Below are 17,984 nucleotides of genomic sequence, written 5' to 3' on the forward strand. Positions count from 1 at the left end.
TCGTAGGAAGGCAGTACTTTTCTGTTTGCTGTATATAGCGCCTCTTATACACGGGTCGGACTGCAGTATACTGAATAAACAATCAAGTGGAAGCTAAGATAACAAGCAAAAGATTAACACGTTTTAATAATTGCGCACGTAAATAAATATATAAATAAATAACAAGTCTGTAAGGATTTAAGTGGTCGCACATTTACAGGAAGACCATTTCATCCTTCCCGAAAGGGAAAAGGTTACAGTTGGTGGCTGGCAGTCGCGGAATTTATCGGCACGTGCATAAAAAAAAAAAAAAAAAGGAACCCTGAAGGGCTCGAGCTTTTCCCTGACGTTCTGACTGTTTGCATCCAGGCGCGTAACCTCACCCGAAAGCTTATCTGTGTTTTGAACTGTATATTGCGTATAGTAAGTTGAGCTACTCCCCGGTGCCCTGCGTATCGCATGCCCTTGGGAGTTAGCGTACAAAGGCGATCGTTCGTTTTACCCATCATTAGAATAGTATAGTTGCTTGCGGGAAGGAAATGTTCGGTTGATTTACTAGCAGTAGTTTCGGGATAATTCACGCTCTGGAATCGCGTGCATCAAATTAGCAGGAGCCGCTCGTAATTGTCGACGCTGTTAAAAGGCAGCTTAGGGACGCCAGTTTGGATCTTTCTTCCAATGCGCACCCGCCGAGCAAACAGAAATGGCAGACATGCAGTCACGCTTTCCTGGCCTACAGGGCAATTCTTTCAGCGCTGGCATACAGAGGACCGCTAATTGAGGCGCCCAGGCCAACATTTGCTTCCTGTTGCGTTCGCGTTTAAAAGGGCGTCCAAGCGTCGTCTTCTATTTATTTATTTTTTTTTTATCGCAGTGACAGAGGTCACAGGCAAACAAAGTGAATGCAAGTATGGCTGCGCGCCCTCAATTTTCTCTTCCAGCCCAGCGCTCGCGCGGGGTCCGACGACGCGGGTAAAGGCGCAGCCCTGCGCGCCCGCTGACGAAGTTATTCCGGCGATGAGCGCTCCGGTTAATTGGGGACGCGCGGGTTCCCTCGCCACCGCTGGCTTCAGCGAACTCTGGGAACACGTAGTGCTGTGTTCGTCTCTCGCTGGGTGGTTTTTGTTTTTCGTTCCCTACCCTCGCGCGAGCTTTGTTTGTTGTTCGCGTCTTTTTGCCCTGGCGCGTCGTCTGTCCGTCGGTCTGTCAGTTCATCCGTTGATGGGACCGTGACCTGAAAGTGGCGTGGGATTAGCTGGAACGGTTGGACTGGAACGCGTGCGTAGATGATTTTCAACTCGCGCAGCGTCGAAAGAAAAAAAGAAAAAAGAGCCTTGGTGCCGCATAGCAAAGTTGCTAAGTTTGGTTCTAAGCAAAACAGCCGCAACAACAAAACAGTTTATTGCAATTGAGGTGAACTAGAACATTAAGACGAGAACACTTAGAGAGCACTTCGAAAAAGAACCCTCTTGCTGTTCTTGTACATGTTGGTTGTTTGTTGATGCAAATCTTTATAGCCCTGCCAGGACTAATTCTTATTAAGTTAATCCTGGTGGGCTCTGCTGGGTTAGATATGTTTAGTACGAAGCACTAAATGGCCTATGCTCAAATCAAATGAAAGCTTTGGCATCCCTCTTTTTCAGGGGAGCTGCGAGATGCCTCGGGACCACTGAGCCCGCATGAACAAGTGAGTGGCATATAACGACTTCCTTTCGCACAATAGAACTTTCTCACATAAGACGTAGAAACCCAAGACCTTACTGAACACTGTACTGCAGGATCAGCGGCGAATGCCTTATTTTATACACGGAGCTCCTGGAGGCTGTCTTCATAATCTAAAAGCAGGCTTTTCGAGGGTCGTCAAAAGACGTGTACGCTAAGATGAACATTGAAGCGTAGTCTTAGCTTGGTTTCTCAAATTATCCCAGTATTCCACTAGACTGAGTGAATTTTTATATATATATATATATATATATATATATATATATATATATATATATATATATATAGGAGGTCGTGGGTTCGGTCCCCACCATCGGCACGTTGTTTTTTCTTCTACTTTGTGTTTAATTATCTTTCCCCTAAGCAGATTGCATTACTCATTTATGTGATTATCCAAGTAAAAAATAAAAAAAAAGACATAAAACATAATCCCCAATGCTTTCCTTGGCCTCGCCGACTGTTGGCTTCTTTCCTTCATATATATATATATATATATATATATATATATATATATATATATATATATATAGATATAGTGAGCACTTATCGCGAACTTCATCAATATCTGTGATTACTCATCACCCTTCGTTTTATGGAACTTCATTCTCATTTGTGAATCATCATCATCAACGTGCTGTGTGTTCATTCCTAGACGCCATAGCTGGCTGTACCATTAAAGCTCGGTCACAAGTGGTGTAGGTGGTCGGTGCTTCATCCAATAAGACCCTTACACAAGAATTTGCAATTGTTGTCGGTACGACTTCTTGTCCGCTAAGCGTAGAAAATGCAAGCAGGATTGGATTTCAGGTTCTTAAAAATACCCAACAGTACAGAAAAAATATCAAAAATGTTTTTTTTAATTGTTGTCGGAAATTTTCAATGTTTGCTGCTTTCTTCAAATTAGCGCAATCGTATCTCTCTATTGAAACGTTATATAAATCAAAGCTATAAGGTAACTATGCTCAGAACATAGTGTGGAATTATTGTCGCTCTGCTATAAACCTTTTTGAAATCAAGGCTTGCAAAGTAGGTAAAATTTCGTTTCCTGGACCAATCTTGAGAAATATTATAAAAACACATCTACACTACCCAGGAAAACGAAAATTACCTGAATACAAATAAAAACATGCATATATGTAGTCAAACAATTTTCAGCTACCTAACGTTAACATATTTTGTGTAATTCATAATCAAAGTTGACCAAAACAGCCTAGAAGATAAGCGCAGCACTCCACCTCTTGGTTATCATCATCATCATCATCATCACTTATTAACCCTTAAAGGTCCCGTTCGGGACATTACATAAGGGGGGGGGGGGAGGGTAGTACAGGGTTGTTCAGCAGTCATACATGATCATAAATAGTAAAGTAATATAGAAGTATAAAAAAATAATAATTCCCTGTGCCTCAAAAAAAATTTTTGACAGCAGAACCAAGGGGAGATCTCCTTTTCCAGTCATCAGGCAACAATATATAAAATTTTGGTATAGATATAAAAGGTCGACCGACCATCATTTGTTCGATCTTACGTGGAAACACCCTATATTATATCTATGTGTTACTTTGTTTAGAGAAGATTTAGCAATGCCGAAATATTACAGTTCCTCCAGTATGGAACAGAAGAATGACTTCGCATAGACAGGTGAAAATTTTGGTTATATTTCTGCTACGCTTGGCGATTAGGAACCTGTACCTGTCGAATTATCTTTTTGTCGCTGCTGTGCCAACAAGAAACATATTGCGTCACAGGATTCATTAATTCGCTATGACGGTACCCTAAGTCCTAATTATCTTTTTTATTTCTGCTACAAAGTTGTTACAAAGTGATGTTTTTCATCTTTAGGCCGTTGAGAGCGCGTTTGCTATATAAATCATTCACATCATTTTTACATGTTTGCATATTCTTTTTTTTTGCGTGTCTTTATTCGTTTCAGCTCGCCCTCCTTCTTCCATTATTTCCAATATACATCGCTGTGTTCCTGTGTATGCTTCACCACCGATAACAACATTGACACAGAATCGAACACGTAGTTAGATAATTCTTTTTTATATATCCTCTGTATATGACGTTACGGGAATCGTTTAATGTACGAAACATGAACGCAATAACCCAAGAAACGTGGCTGGAGAGAAGATGACGAGGCGAAAAATGAACAGCATTGATTAATTAGGGTAGTGTTACGAGGCAGCTCATTCCGAAGTTTATTGACCGAAGCAGATGCCTCAGTTTGAAGAAATTACTATTAGAAGAAGCGCAAAAATATTCTCTTTGGGTGGTCGGTCAGCAGAACCTTACTGTATTTAATCGCCTAGTTTTCGTTTCTTTTTTAAAAAAGTCTGTAAATTTAGGGGTGTGCGTTCATTACTTGAGTTATTGAGAACTACTAGAAGGGTCAGAATTGAAGTGAAATCAGGCTGGCTGCATAATAACTGATTATTACGATACGAGCGGGTCAAGCGTGGATACCCAACCGCAGTAAGTTGCCATACATATTAATACGGCAGATTTGGCAATCAGGGGTGATTTATATTGGTAATCGCATTCCCCTCTAAACATGTTAATCAGCGTGTCGTCCCTTAAGGTGAGGCATGACAGGTTTGACATTTCATAGACCAAGTAAGTTTTATATTACTGCGTTTTTTTCAACATTCAAAAATAAGGCGTCTGCCAGAATCCACTATAATCAGCAGACTGGGTGCCTTAATTAAAGGAAGTGGCTGCTACGCGAAGAAAATGAATCCAGTTTTTGACAGCCAACGATCCGTGCGTGAGCGCGTCCATATGCACAAGTGATGCAGTCTTATAAGGTGCACGGTTGACAGTAAAAGAAGGTGAAAAGTAAAGTTTCGGAATCAGTTCGAGTTTGCTTGCTATATATCTTTATGCACCCTTGCCACCATGCTAGTGCTGCGACACTTGGCCCGCATCGTGAACTGTGTCTCTGCGTCCTCTTCGTTCCGTCTTCAGTGACGGTCGCACATCAACGCATGCTTCGAAAGTGTACCTGCGTAGACCTTGGAAAGTTATCGGCACACGCACTCAATAAACAAAGTGCGAAAAAAATGAAGAAAAAGAGAGGTCATCACGTTTGCACGCTTAGTCCGTATAGTACTATACATGTATACCTATGCGTTTGAACTGAGGCGGCGGCGACCAGGTCTTCCAGCCGCTCGAGTTGCGGAGCTCCTCCGGCTGCGGGTGCGCGAATCACGCGAGGCAGCGATCGGGTCGCGCCTGTGCTCGATCAACATCAGGCGAGCCTCGATCCACTCTAGTAGCGTGCAGCGGTCGCTAAGGTTACGACGAGTCCTAGTGAGTGGAATGAGATTCCCTATTCAAAAGAACAGGAATCACCGCTATCCTGCGTACAAAAGGGAAGCGTTTAATTTCGAGATTTAAAGTAAAATATGATTCCTCGAATAATTATGCATTGACGTGCACGGCTATTAGTCTAAATGGAATCGCGTATACACTAGGCCTAAGCTACTAAATACAAAGGAAAAAAAAAAGACGGTTTTCGGGTGTCTCTACCAGCTTGTGCAGCAATACCTTACAGTGCCCTATATTTGCCTCCAGTACTTATTTCCCCAACAGCTAGTCAGCTAAGCAGAATCTTTTGTAATCAGTTTACCGTGCCTTCCAGTTTTCCTTGTCTCTTCTCATAACGATTGTGCTGTCCGTATGTAAGGTATTCAAACACATGGTGGTCCCGTAAATTCTTCCCACCGAACTTCAGACGTTTACGGGGCAGTCAAGTCAGAGAGGCAAAATACAGCCTGGGCGAATACCAACGTAATTAGTCCAAAAGAAAAGCACCGTGGCACGCTCTTATTCCATAAGTGCAGGCTTCCATTTCAGGCTGCGTGAAGTCAATGACTCAAAATGCACCTTCCATCTCGATCCGCGTGCCCGGTAATGTTTCGACACCATGTGCGCGCCATTATCACAGCACTGATATATTTATTAGTGTACGAAGCACTGGGGTGCGGTTGGTAGTTGTATTGGGGAGGAAGGGGGAGTGGTAATTAAGTTTTGATCGAGGTCTTTCGGTATATAATACACCAATCAACGTAGTGAAGGTGCTTGAGTTTGTGTTATTTACCTTAAGGTACAAATCCAGCGACGGAGCAGTCCGGAGAATGGAATTACAGTCTCTTCACAGATTTTACCACGCATTAGCGTCTTAAAAAGCTTAAGATAGCGTTTCGGTATAGTGTTGCATCGCATTAAAAGCATACTTGGGAAGGAGCGCACTAAGTTACCGTGCCTAGAGGCCTACTGGCAGTTTACCCAACGCTGCTCGGTTTTAGGCAGACCGATTTCCAGAGTGCCTCTCTGCCCTGCGCACGTGTCTCCAGTTGTGCCTGGACTGCAGGTCTGGTTTACGCCCGGTGACTGGTGCGCGGGTCCAGGGCCCACTTGCCCGAGCAGCTTCGCTTTGCGCCGTGGTGGCGGGGAGGGGGGAAGGGGAGTTGAGTTGAATGACCTTCGTCGCCAGCTGTGCCCCCCCTCTTTCCTTCTTTTACCGCTTGGCATTTGCCTTCCTTTGTTTCTGAGAATTTTCTAGCGCATATTTGTCGCGCAGTGTATGTATGGCCCTGGTTTTTGTTGGACCGTGGATCGTCGGTTCGCGTGCCACGGAGCAGCGTCTCCGGCGCACCCGCCCACCACACTCTGTTCTTTGCTTCATCTTTCAAGACTCTTGGAGGCCATCGTTGGGCCATGATGTGCAGTATAGAGGGCGCCAAAACTTTTTGCTATTTTACTTCTCGTGTCGCCCTCAGCTATATACGTCTTCTTTCTGGAAGCGTGACGTTCCCGTCGCTACACATTTGCGGCCGGTAAACACGCGGAGACGATCTGCCACAGGATCGGGTTGTGCAAGCTCGTTGATGCCGTGCGCTTGTGCTAGTGGCGTAACAAACTTTAGCCTTCCGTTGCTTCGGTAGACGGCGGGCTTGCATAAATTGATGGAATGATGGCTCAGCTTGGGACATATGCACAGTCATCTGTCGACGCATACTTTATCTGGGATTGAAACAGGGCCAAGACGGGATGGCATAAGGGCGATATGCGAAATGCATGATAAATGATCTTTCGTCCAAGCGCTCCCCCCCTAATCCTCCCTTCCCCCACCAAAAAAACAAAAGTTCAGCGGTTAAATACTTTGGAATTGACCTATCTGGACATTGCATTAAGTAACGAACATCTGCCGGTTTGTTTCAACAGTTTCGGTTGTCTATAGTAAGCGGATGCCGGCATCATAGTGATGGTGAAATCTCCAAGGCATTCTGGATTCATGAAAATAGCAACTCTTGCGACAGTATACGGCCCTGTTTCTTCGCGTCGCAAGACGACATCACATATTTACCATTTGCGAGCGCAACTCGCTTGCGTACTCGAATTTCTGAGCACGTGGTGGATACCAGGAGATCGGTTTATTTCGGAGCTCTCCCCATGTACGTCTCACCTCATTGAGTGGGTGTAGGTTTCCTGTAGGGGGTTGAATGATACTTATTTTAGCAGGAGTGTATTTATATAGCTGACATCAAAACTTTTCATGGATGATTTTTGCCTTCCGATAGTACTCAAGGCCGCACTCTACACGAGTCACGACATGGTATAGTTAAGTTTTCTGTCATGCAGATTCTGTTTCAACAAGCGAACGATGGCTCTGACGTCATAGACGTGCTGAAGTCACATGTGCCATAAGAGCCTGTGGTGTAATCGCTGCTTATCATATTTTTTCAATTCCATCTCCTGGGAAGCCTTGTGTAAGACTGGATAAAAATTGAAATGAGCGAATCGATCTAGTTCTCGTATGGCTACTATATAGTGTCACGGCCGTCGTTTGGCGTTTGAAACAAACTACGCGAGAGAAACAGTTCAGTTACCTTTTTCACACAATTTCCATTAGCGTTGATGTCATGTAATACGCTGCGGATCAAAATGCAGCACCCTAGCCAAATTTTGGTGTGGCTATTCTTTTAAAGCGCGGTGATTGTTTCTCTTCGAAATTTTGTCCATTCTACTCGTGTCCGCATGTTTGTGTGCTGATCTATATAGATGGAATAGATGGAAACGGAGGGCGGAGGCTATATAGGCAGCGAGCACCACGGCTCCAGCGTAGCTACGATTGAGTGATGTCATGGTTGTCACGTGACTACGCAGAGGAGAGCGCGTGGTTACCTCAGTTTCGGTGGCGGCTGAGTGACGTCATAGCTGCCATGTGGTTTCTCCTCGTTTCAAGGACAAACACGCGCATAAGGCGCACACGGCAAAGAAGCTAAGGAGGGGAACAGTAAAAGCTTTTGCTAAAAAAAGAAAACGAAGACGGAGGAATCAAAGAAAAAGCTGAAGTGTCCACTTTAGCTTCGAGCCCCCTGCTTACAAGGCATACATTGACAGCTTAGACAAAAAAGTACATCATTATATAATTGAGAATTGAAGCTTTAGCTTTACAAAATGTATAGATGTGGCGGTGTAGGCATTAGCATTGTTCTTGCCTCCGGGAGAAGCCGCAGATGCTGCTGGCGGGTTCAGACCGTGTGAGCAGGTAGTGGGGTCCAGCCCCTCAATCACCCTCACCGCGTGTGACATGCCGTTTCCCGCTCCTCCTTCCCGGTCTAATCTAGCAATCTCAAAGCCTCCCTTCACTTCGCCACCCGTCCCTCTCACCCTCTCTTCGCCTTTCCTCTCCCTGTTCTCTTAAGGTGCGGGGAAAGAGGGGAAGTTCCCTCTTTTCATTTCGCCACCTGCCTCTCAAATCTCAAGCCGGACGAATGAACAGATTTTTCGGATATGGCGGATCTAACACTCGCGCATGGAAAAACAAACAAACAAAAACAAGTGCAGCGATTGTGTACAGAATGCACAAGTTTGCGAAGAAGCGTTTTGGTGGCAAATGACCCGCACTTTTTCATGGCGGAAAATTAGAATTGTAAGGTTGCCGCGAGCTTTCAAATGGCGAGAACAGTTATACTCTTCCTCAATGTAAACACCGCTTTCTTGAAATCGTTGGATATATCTCATGACTTCTTTTTCATGAATGCAATGAAAGGAGAAGCACGCTTGCAGCTCTAGCCGTTAACTAGCTCTCACTCCGGATCCATGGCTCCGTTATCGTTGGGTCTCACTGCATGTACAGGCGTCCGCCGCGTTTATTGGTCTTCACACAGTGACGTTATGGATGACGTCATCTAGCGCACACTGAAAGCGCGAACGACAACAACATTCCCTTGCTGAAACTACCGCCAATTCCCAGTTTCCTAAATTTCCTATAACTCCCGGGCTAGCTATTACAGAAACGTTCGAAGTTATGGACTTGCAAGCTTAAAGTGAAATTTATATTAATGATTATTCTTTTTTTTTTGTATTTATTGATGGACCGAGAATTTTAGAATTGTTCACAGTGAATACAGAGGCTCATATCTCAGTGGAGAAAGTACCACATCAATAATTGATGCTCCCATTGGCTGAGAAAACACTTTTTTTCTTTTTGCGTCGCTCCATTATTGTCACAATCGGCTTCATAACACAGGTTGTAAGTCACCGCCACGCTGGCATGCTATTTCGCGTGCGGTGCAGTATATCACACGCTTGGAGGCGCCATTGCCCGAAGGAATTTCTCGCTTCGAACTTTCCGTTAAAATTCACAGATCCACCTCGAGCGCAGCCCAGCGCGATCATTAATTCAACGTTATTTCATCGAGCAACTGAGAAAAGTTGTTTCGAAAGGTGACCACGGGGCGTTTATACCGTTAGTTGGAGAGCCGTATAGCTTAAAACGAGTGCGCGGGACTCGTGCGATTGAATAAAACATTAACGTGCGTTGCTAGAAACCCCATTCGCTAAGGCATATACTTTGACTGTGCTTTCGAAATCCTCGCTTCTTCGGAGAAAAGAAAGGAAAAAAAGAAAAAGGAGGTGCCATTTGTAACAATAACACGTCTTTGCACTCTTGCTAAACCGAGCGTAAGTGCTCGTCGGCACTGAATTTTCTGCACAACTATCCGGTCGGTTGACAACGCACCGAATGTGCCTTTTCTCTCTCCGAACATTCTATTTTCCCTGGATATTCGGGATTTCGTAAGTCAAGGGCGTTTCCCCCCTGCTTCTTCGCGCCTCGTACCGAAAAGTGTTGGCTGGCGGCGCTGCTGTCGCGAGGCGCGCTCGGGCGGGCGGCTTCTGAACTTGCAAATTGGGGGCAATTCGTTCTGTCGCCGTTGGTTGTCCCATGCGGGACATCTCGCCCTCGTTTCGCTTGCCGCTGTTATTTCTTGTACGCCCTCAGGCTCACATTTCTAGTTGTTTGTTTGGCACTCAGATGGCGCTGCGAGTTCTTTTTTTCTCCCTCCGCGGGACTGTCCAAGGTTTCCTACCGCGGGCAAGGGTGTGATCTACTGGGTGCAGAGAAAACGCCGTCGCCGCCCACGCACGTTGAGAAAAGGAAGTTTGTCGCCCTCAGCCCCGACGTTTGTCGCAATCTCGTTAGGACGCGCCATCGCGTTTCGTCAGACGCGTGCCTTCGGGGTCTTTTGGGAAAGCGTTGGGGACATCGCAAGACACTTTCGAAAGAGAGAAAAAATTGAAGTAAAGAAAGACGTGAGACTCTCTGTTCTAACTCCGAATCTCACAGCGTGAATTAAATGTTCGCTGCGGTCAGGAAAGGCGTTGAAAAACAAGATAACAGAAAGGGCTTGGCTCATCCCCACGTAGTTAAGCGGATTCCCGTGTTTTCATCCACACCAGGTGCAACATACGGTGCGCGCTCCCATGATTGCGATTGTAGCCCTGTTCCGCAAGGGGTCGGTGCCCTTTCGGTTCTATAACCGAAATGCAGAAAATTTCACTGATGCCCCCCTTTTCTCTCCATCTGCAGCACCTCATCCCACCCCACCCTGCTCCCCGCGCACTCCAACTCTTTCAAGCCAGCCTGCCGACTTCTAATTTGTGGCCCAATGTTGCAACGAAAACTTCTTTAGATTCGGGAATCACTGAAAAAGGAACTACTGCTTCGAATTCAGATGACACTATGAAGTCAACAAAGAGTAGTTGGCATCCTTTTGGATGAGAAAGAATGCTTTCCGCGGACTGGGCTTGCGCAATTCCAAACTTCACCCAATATCGACTGCGCCTGTAGCTGTTGCGAAATTTTCGCAAGCGGCGTCCACGAATCAAGACTTGTTTTCTTTCTTCGAAAATTTGTCGTGCGACTTTAAAGTCACAGGTTAAGTTGGAAATGAAACTTTGTTTCGTCCAAAATTATTGAAACTGGAGGTCTGGGAGCGTTTACATCAAAAGAGCTTTGTTTAGCCAAAAGCGCACTGGAGAAGGGGGGGGGGGGGCTGGGGTGACTTCGGAAGAAAGAGTCCTGCTTGCTCGCGTCCAGGGCAATTCGGAAGAGCGCGAACTGCACAAATACAAGCGGGATATATTTCATGCTTTCTCCTGACGTTCCTGGTGCCGACAGCTCGCGACGTTGTGTTTTCTTTTCCCCTTCTTTTTTCGCATATGGCGCTCACATGTTCTGTAGAACGATCCAGTGCTGTCAGGCGTCTCGAGAGAGCTCGCCGCCAAGACGGTGCCAGCTCGCTTCATTACCCGCGCAGAGTAAGGCGTATATCGCGCGAGAGCATTGAAGGAAACGGGGGGTTCTGGGAGCTTTGCAGTCCGTGCATGGTTTGCGCGCCACAACACAGGCGCCCGAGGTCGAGGTTAGTGAACTTGCTTTTCGAGACAGGCACCATGCCAACCAGAAAAACGGCTTCCGAACGGAAGGAGTGAAAAGGCAATCTCTGGCGGCTGAAGTCGTTATGACAAGGAGCTGTGCTTCCGCCGAAACCGTTCCTTTGCCCGACTCGAACACGCCACAGTGAGCTGGAAGTGGCAGCAGAGCTTACGAGGCGTAGCCAGAGCGTCGCTTGCTGTGTACTGGAATAACTGAGTGCAGATAAAGAGTTGTTTGCTTATAGTTGTGACCCGGAATGCTCATCAGCCACTTTCTGGCTTGTGGCACTGCTATACCCGCGTTACAACATTCCAGGCTTTTTGCTGATGGTGCCGGGAAGATAGAGGTACAACGAGTGGTCGGTTCGGTGGTTGTGGAGGGGGTCAGTCGTTAGCGGGAAACAACTTCCCTGGTGGGACCGGCAGCGCTTTATTTCGACTTATTACTCGGGCCAGTGTTTCTGGGCAAGCGCACGTGAGGTGGCGCACTGTGCGAACTTTTTCTTGGCGAAGCTTCGCGCGCGCGGAAGTTTTCGGAACACGGAAAATCAACTGCATGTAACATAACGTACTATGACAAAACCTAATTGAAACGTTCAAGCATAGTACAACATAGCGCTACAGGCCTCTCTGCTTTCATGATTCTGCTAGTGACTAAGAAGAGGGCTGGTTGGTTCGTGTTGAAAAGGAGCGACGAAAGCAACGCTTACAGGCGGGACAGAGAAGAAGGGACAAACACAGTGTATGTGTTTGTTCCTTTTTTTCCTGTCCCTTCTGTAAATGCTGCTTTCATAGTTCTATTCTATTCTTTATATTCTGTTGATGGTCTTCAATCAGCCTAGCGAAGACCGCCTTGCAAGTGTTCTTCCTTGTACACGCAGTTGGCGGACTGTCTGTACTAATGTTCGTTCTTGCGCAGCACACAAAGGACGGCGGTGAAGGGAGGAGACGAACCTCACTGATTTGCCATCATTTCTACCACCCCTGCTTTGTTGGCCTACAGTCTGTCGAGACTATACGCCGATCATAATTGCTGGGCGTCTATACACTAACGTGTGCTTGCCCGATCCCGAAGGAAACAAAGGTACCTAATTTGGCTGAATTAGACAAAGATAGGTGCCCGTATAATGCCTCGGTAGTGCCCTGTTTGTACATAGTGGTGCATATCCGGCCGCTCAACAAAGCGTATTCACAGTTCTGTCACAGCATAGCTCGCGCAGCAACGACATCTGAGCGGCTCACGAAACACACTTGGTGGCCCTTGAACTCAGGATGACATGCGGCTGCAAAATCCCTCTAAAGACGAAGATACAGACTAGCCCACATCGCGTTTTGTAAAGCCTATACTGTGCGTTCATTTTCCTGTGTACTATATATTCTCTTGGGCGATTTCACAAATCTATAATCCGGAACAGATTATGTCAAACCTTGCTCCTGCTGCGGTGCTGGAACTTACAGATTTACAGCTAAGCGCGCCATATTTGGCGACACACGTCGGGGCTGTTTCGTTGAAGTTGCACCTCGCGCAGTATGGCTCTAACACGACGACCGTCTTCCGTGGACCTGGCCGCGGACTCCGAGAACGGAGGAGCACGCCACGCGCCTTGGCGCGAGCAGACCGAGGAGAACCGACAATCTCATTTTGAGGACCATCGGTCTGCGCCCTCGGCCCAATTTCGCGCCGGGGAGCCCCGGAGAGAGAGCGACGGGGCGCGCTACTGTTTGCCCCAATTGGAGCAGCAGCAGACTAGTTGGTAAGGCTGGCAACGGAAACGCGATGGTGGAGCCCTTCCTTTTGCCCCGGAGTTTCTTTTCTTCCTTCCGGCTGTGCCGTTGATTTCCGCTTTCGGACTCGAGACTGCCGTTCCGGCTGAGAAGAGTAAGCGTTGTTTTCAGCGCCTTTCACTAAGTATTGGGCGCCTGTGAAAAAGGAGGAACGGAAGGATATAGAAGCGAGTCGTTTGTGTACTTTCAATTGCTGCCGACGGTCGGCTGTGAGCTCATCCCAAAGACCGGACCACGATCAATCGGCGCCCGGCGGCCAAATGCGGAGAACTGAACCCGCGAAAGCGCCAACGTCGAGCTAAGTTTAGCTTTTGTTTTTTTGTCTGCACATCTCACCCGTATATAGTTTCTATTGTGGTTCTTGTTTTTTTTTTATATATATATATATTTTTTACATCTCAGTTTACTCTGCTGAGCCGTGGAATTAATTTTGCCACTTGATCGATCGCTCGTAGGACTAAAGGACGGCTCACTTCAATGCAAATTCGTGGAATACACGCGAAACAGACACTCAATAAAGATGTACCAAGGTATGCAAGGGCAGAGGAAATATTCCCGCAAGATTTCACATGAGAAGTTGTATACGATCTATACTGACAGCCAACGGCACCATTCGTGATACTTCCAGCCACCAGCGCATAAATGCTATGCTCGCAGTTTCACTTTTACGGCGGTCCGGCCTTCCGGCATATGCAGAGCCCCTTGTAATAACGCCGTATTGCCTCTAGCGGTCTCATCCACGCCGGATGAAGGCGTGACATCATTTATGCAGGACCATTTCGGCGACACGCGCACGGACCATCTCTTCACCGAGCCTCTGACTTTCTCCATCTCCGACGAATCATTCATGCTACTTCAGACATGCATACGGACACTCGGCATATCGCATTCCCGGAGCGAACCTTCGATTCGGTTTGAAGCGTGACATTCGCCATGCGGATATTAAAAATGGAGACCTTATTGGCGTCTTGGTCTTCAAGTCAGAGAGACGAGCGGAGGGGAGCGATCATCGTTGCTTGCTTCGGTCGCTTTCGTATTTTTTTTTTTCCGATTTCCCCCAGTCTTACTGCATCTCAAATTCGTACATGGGGCGACCTCTTCGGAGCATAGGTATAGATTAGCTGCTTCGTGACATCGTGCTGTTCGGGGAAGAATTCATTGAAATCACCCGGGGGCACGCCCACGTATCATCGCTCCCTTACTGCGGAAATCCCCGCGCTAATCCTATAGGTATCCCGATTTATAGGGGCTATTCAATAATGCGTGGACCAAGGGCCGCATTCTATACTCTGCCGTGATGCCACTTTGAACCGCGTGGCTGTTACGACCCTATACGGTGCGGAACCTACTTTTCCCTACAGCGCCCAACGTCTAAGGATGAAGGATGTCCAAGAGGGAACAATCTTCCCCATGCTTGGTGTAACCTTCCGTAGTATATTCTACTTTCTCGACATAGCCTGTATAGCGCCCACCTCGGAACATAAACTCTGCGAGAATCCTATCCAGCGGTATAAACAGCCCACTGTTATTACGGCGGCCAGTGGCGCCTCCTGCCTTGCCGGAAAGAGCTTCGTTAATATCTCACTCGTGAGGAGAGTGCCCGGCCATGCACCGTCGGTGTTCGCGGACAAATTATTTACGCCCCAAACTCGCGGCAGCTTGCGCGCTAGAGAGCGCCCGGAGCGACGCGTCCTACCGAAGCTCTTCGTTGTGCCGAGCGTGCATACACTGGAGTACTGGAGTCCACGATTTCAGTCTCTGAATCGCTCTAACGCATGTTTGCCCCACCGTACATGAGAGCGCGGGTCTTCTACGCGTCTTGAATCATGGACCGCGTGATGGAAGTGCCGCTGCGAAGTCGTCGCCTAATAGCGGCATGAATGTTTGCGCACCTTCGCGTGTGCGGCGGGCTTTCGCCACCAATGTCCGAGATTGTGTCGGTTTAGTGGCTGTTTCTACAGAGACGGTCATATGCGCGCGCTGCCTAAGTAGGGCGTGTGCATAAGATGTGTCTAAACAAGGAATCGCTCTAAGTGAATATATACCACTCTCACGACTGTACTGTCCGCGAAGTTGTGTCTTTCGCCGACAACAGCACTAGACATCAGTCTTAATTGGGAGTCTTTAGCTCCATTTGCGGCGGACGAAAGCACATTTCACTGAAGCGTTTAGCACAGACGGTAGAAGCACTTTCACTAACCCGCCTCGCAGTGGTGGTGTGTTCTGATGTAGTGTACCAGTACAGCCACTGCCAACCGGTAACGAAGTCGACGCAATCCGGCTCTCAGTTTATCCCAGTACTGGCACGAGTCTGCTTAGGGGAGTGGAACGTTTACTGTTTAGTCTCCTACACGTCAAAGCTCTTTGACTGCATGTCTGCTGGGCTACTTGCACAAAGAAACCCGGTAAAAAAACCTAACGCTCATATTGATTTACTAAATTAATATACCACAAGTTTGTTAACATGTTTTTTTGTTGTTTTTTACGCCGGCCTCCGAAATGGCGCGCAGAGAGACATTCAATTAACACCGCGCGCCACATCACGAAGGCCATGAGACAAGTAAAGCATCAGTTTAAAGATTGCAGCAACGCAGGCATGCAATATCAGAGTCGTGATAAAGCAGTCTTCGTCACAAATTCAGCATTTTAATTTCAGAAATAAAAGTTGCCCGATGATTGCGATACTCGGTAAGACGAAATTTGAGCGCAGATTTCCGGGTATTTAACTTCAGCAATATTCTGGGGTAAATAATTTGAGAGAAATGTTTCTGGATATGGCACACTGAAGTTTTTCCCTGTTTTCGACTGTTAAAATCTGAGCGCTTTCATGACACATGTTGGCGCAGCCGCCGTGTTTCGACGAGCGCGCCTCTAGCGGCGTGTGAGTTACGTGGGGGTCCATTTCTCTTCCGCGCAAACATATTTCACGGTGGATTAACTGAGCATTCATTGGCGGCATGCGATCGCGTTAAGGACTTCCATCATTCGCGTTCATTAACTTTGCTACTCTTATAAATCACTGCTATCTGAATTCGTGCACCTATTATATCACACGTCGTATCAAATATATACAGAATACAGTCGTTAGCTGTAGCAATAAAGACCACCTACATAGATATAGTGCCTGACTTTAACCAAGTCGTCCAAACGTCACTGACTCATGGATCCAGTGGTCCCGGGTTCGGTTCATAAGTAACTTTTCCAAAATGAGAGCTGCTATATAGCTGGATACTCTAGCAGCAGTCTTTACCGCCTCCATGCCTGTAATTCATGTGCCCTGCATACTCCGATATGCAAGTAACATGCTCGTGATTGTTCGCTCAGTTTCGATCCACCGCCTGCCCTCCTCCTTCGCATTCCACCTTAAACTTCCACTTTCCCCTCTCCCGCCAATGTCCTCCTAAACCTCCAGGCGCCCCAACAGCACCGTTCACAACGTCCTGCAATATGCCGGCTACACTTAAGCTTCGCCTTTAGATTAAGGACGGGATGGCCTCTAAGGGGTCCCTCAGGATCACAAGACTGTCCGATAGACCGATACGCCTGTGTTCCTGATATGATCGGGCGGGTCGTGAGTCTCGTGACTGCTCAAGCTAGAAACGGACGTCGAAGAGCTGCGTTCAAAAATAATACAAAGAGAACAACACGCAAATAACATCGCACAATAAAGTTATTGAGAAATATATACGTTCAGCAATTCAGTCGAGTTACCACTCCTGACTTGAGACAGAATGAAATGAGACAACATGACATGAGCTCAAGCTGTAAGCTATTTCTTCATTCTGGTTTTTCGAATTGTACTGATTCTTTTTTTTTTTTTTTTCAATTTATTTTGATACATTGTGGGCCAGTGTTTTTCCTGTAGAACTGCTTGGATACCTTAGCACACATTATGTTTTGAAGTCCGTCTTAAATGATCGCCTTGCCAGCTACTTACAAAATTTCGACAAATGTTCAGCCGCTCACAATATCAATACGCAGTCGATTAAGCTACAGTGCATTGGCAATAAGCTGCGCGATTTCAGAATAACCCATAGCCACGCTGCGGTGGGGCAGTGGTTGGAGCGCTCGACTACTGTGCCCAAGGATGCGGGATGGAATCCCGGCCACAGCGGCGCGTTTTCGACGAAGGCGAAAAGCAAGGCGCCCGTGTGCTGTGCGATGTCAGTGCACGTTAAAGAACCCGAGGTGGTCGAAATTTCTGAAGCCTTCCGCTACGGCGTCTCTCATAGCCTGAGCCGCTTTGAGATGTTAAACCCTATAAACCAAACCAAACCATGATAACCATGTGCGAGGCGGCCACTTGAAACAGCCACGTTTCAGGACGAATTTCGGTAAATCGTGGAATTAAACAGTTGTAATACAGACAGTGTTGAAGAAAGGAAAAAAAATCGGTGTAGGAAATGATGGCGGAAAATGCTTCGCTGATTGGGCGATTGTAAGCAAGCATTAAGATATGAGGTACGACTGTGCAAATATGATGAAGACAAGGGAGAAATACATGCACCATACATGGACGCAAACTTTCAACTGTTTGTTCACGAGTGGGCACACCCAAGAAACATACATGTACGCAACCCCCTTTGTCATTCGTACACGAACTATACGGCCGGGCATGGGACAGGAAAAAAAATCGCAAAACTATATGAGGCCTTCTAGCTTTTTCGTTAAATGAAAGTAAGGCAGATGGAGAGCTGGCGCATTTTTCACTAGCTTTTGTAATGTGAATGCCTCGAGAGGATGTACTTGGCCGCTTTAGGCAAATCATT

The 17,984-nt window shown here is 46.8% G+C and overlaps 1 long non-coding RNA gene across 1 annotated transcript in view; it reads left to right on the top strand.

Annotated features, from left to right (window-relative positions):
* The first annotated feature begins 1,616 nt into the window (after window positions 1–1,616).
* The window catches only part of LOC146182521 (uncharacterized), a 202,997-nt gene continuing 186,629 nt past the window's right edge, over window positions 1,617–17,984 (top strand). Inside the window, exon 1 of the long non-coding RNA XR_014700065.1 lies at window positions 1,617–1,666. This is a non-coding gene — a long non-coding RNA (uncharacterized LOC146182521). The remainder of the gene's footprint in view (window positions 1,667–17,984) is intronic.

Source organism: Amblyomma maculatum, chromosome 8 (genome assembly GCF_055883805.1).
Source record: "Amblyomma maculatum isolate TAMU_Amacu chromosome 8, ASM5588380v1, whole genome shotgun sequence".
Classification (NCBI taxonomy): domain Eukaryota; kingdom Metazoa; phylum Arthropoda; class Arachnida; order Ixodida; family Ixodidae; genus Amblyomma; species Amblyomma maculatum.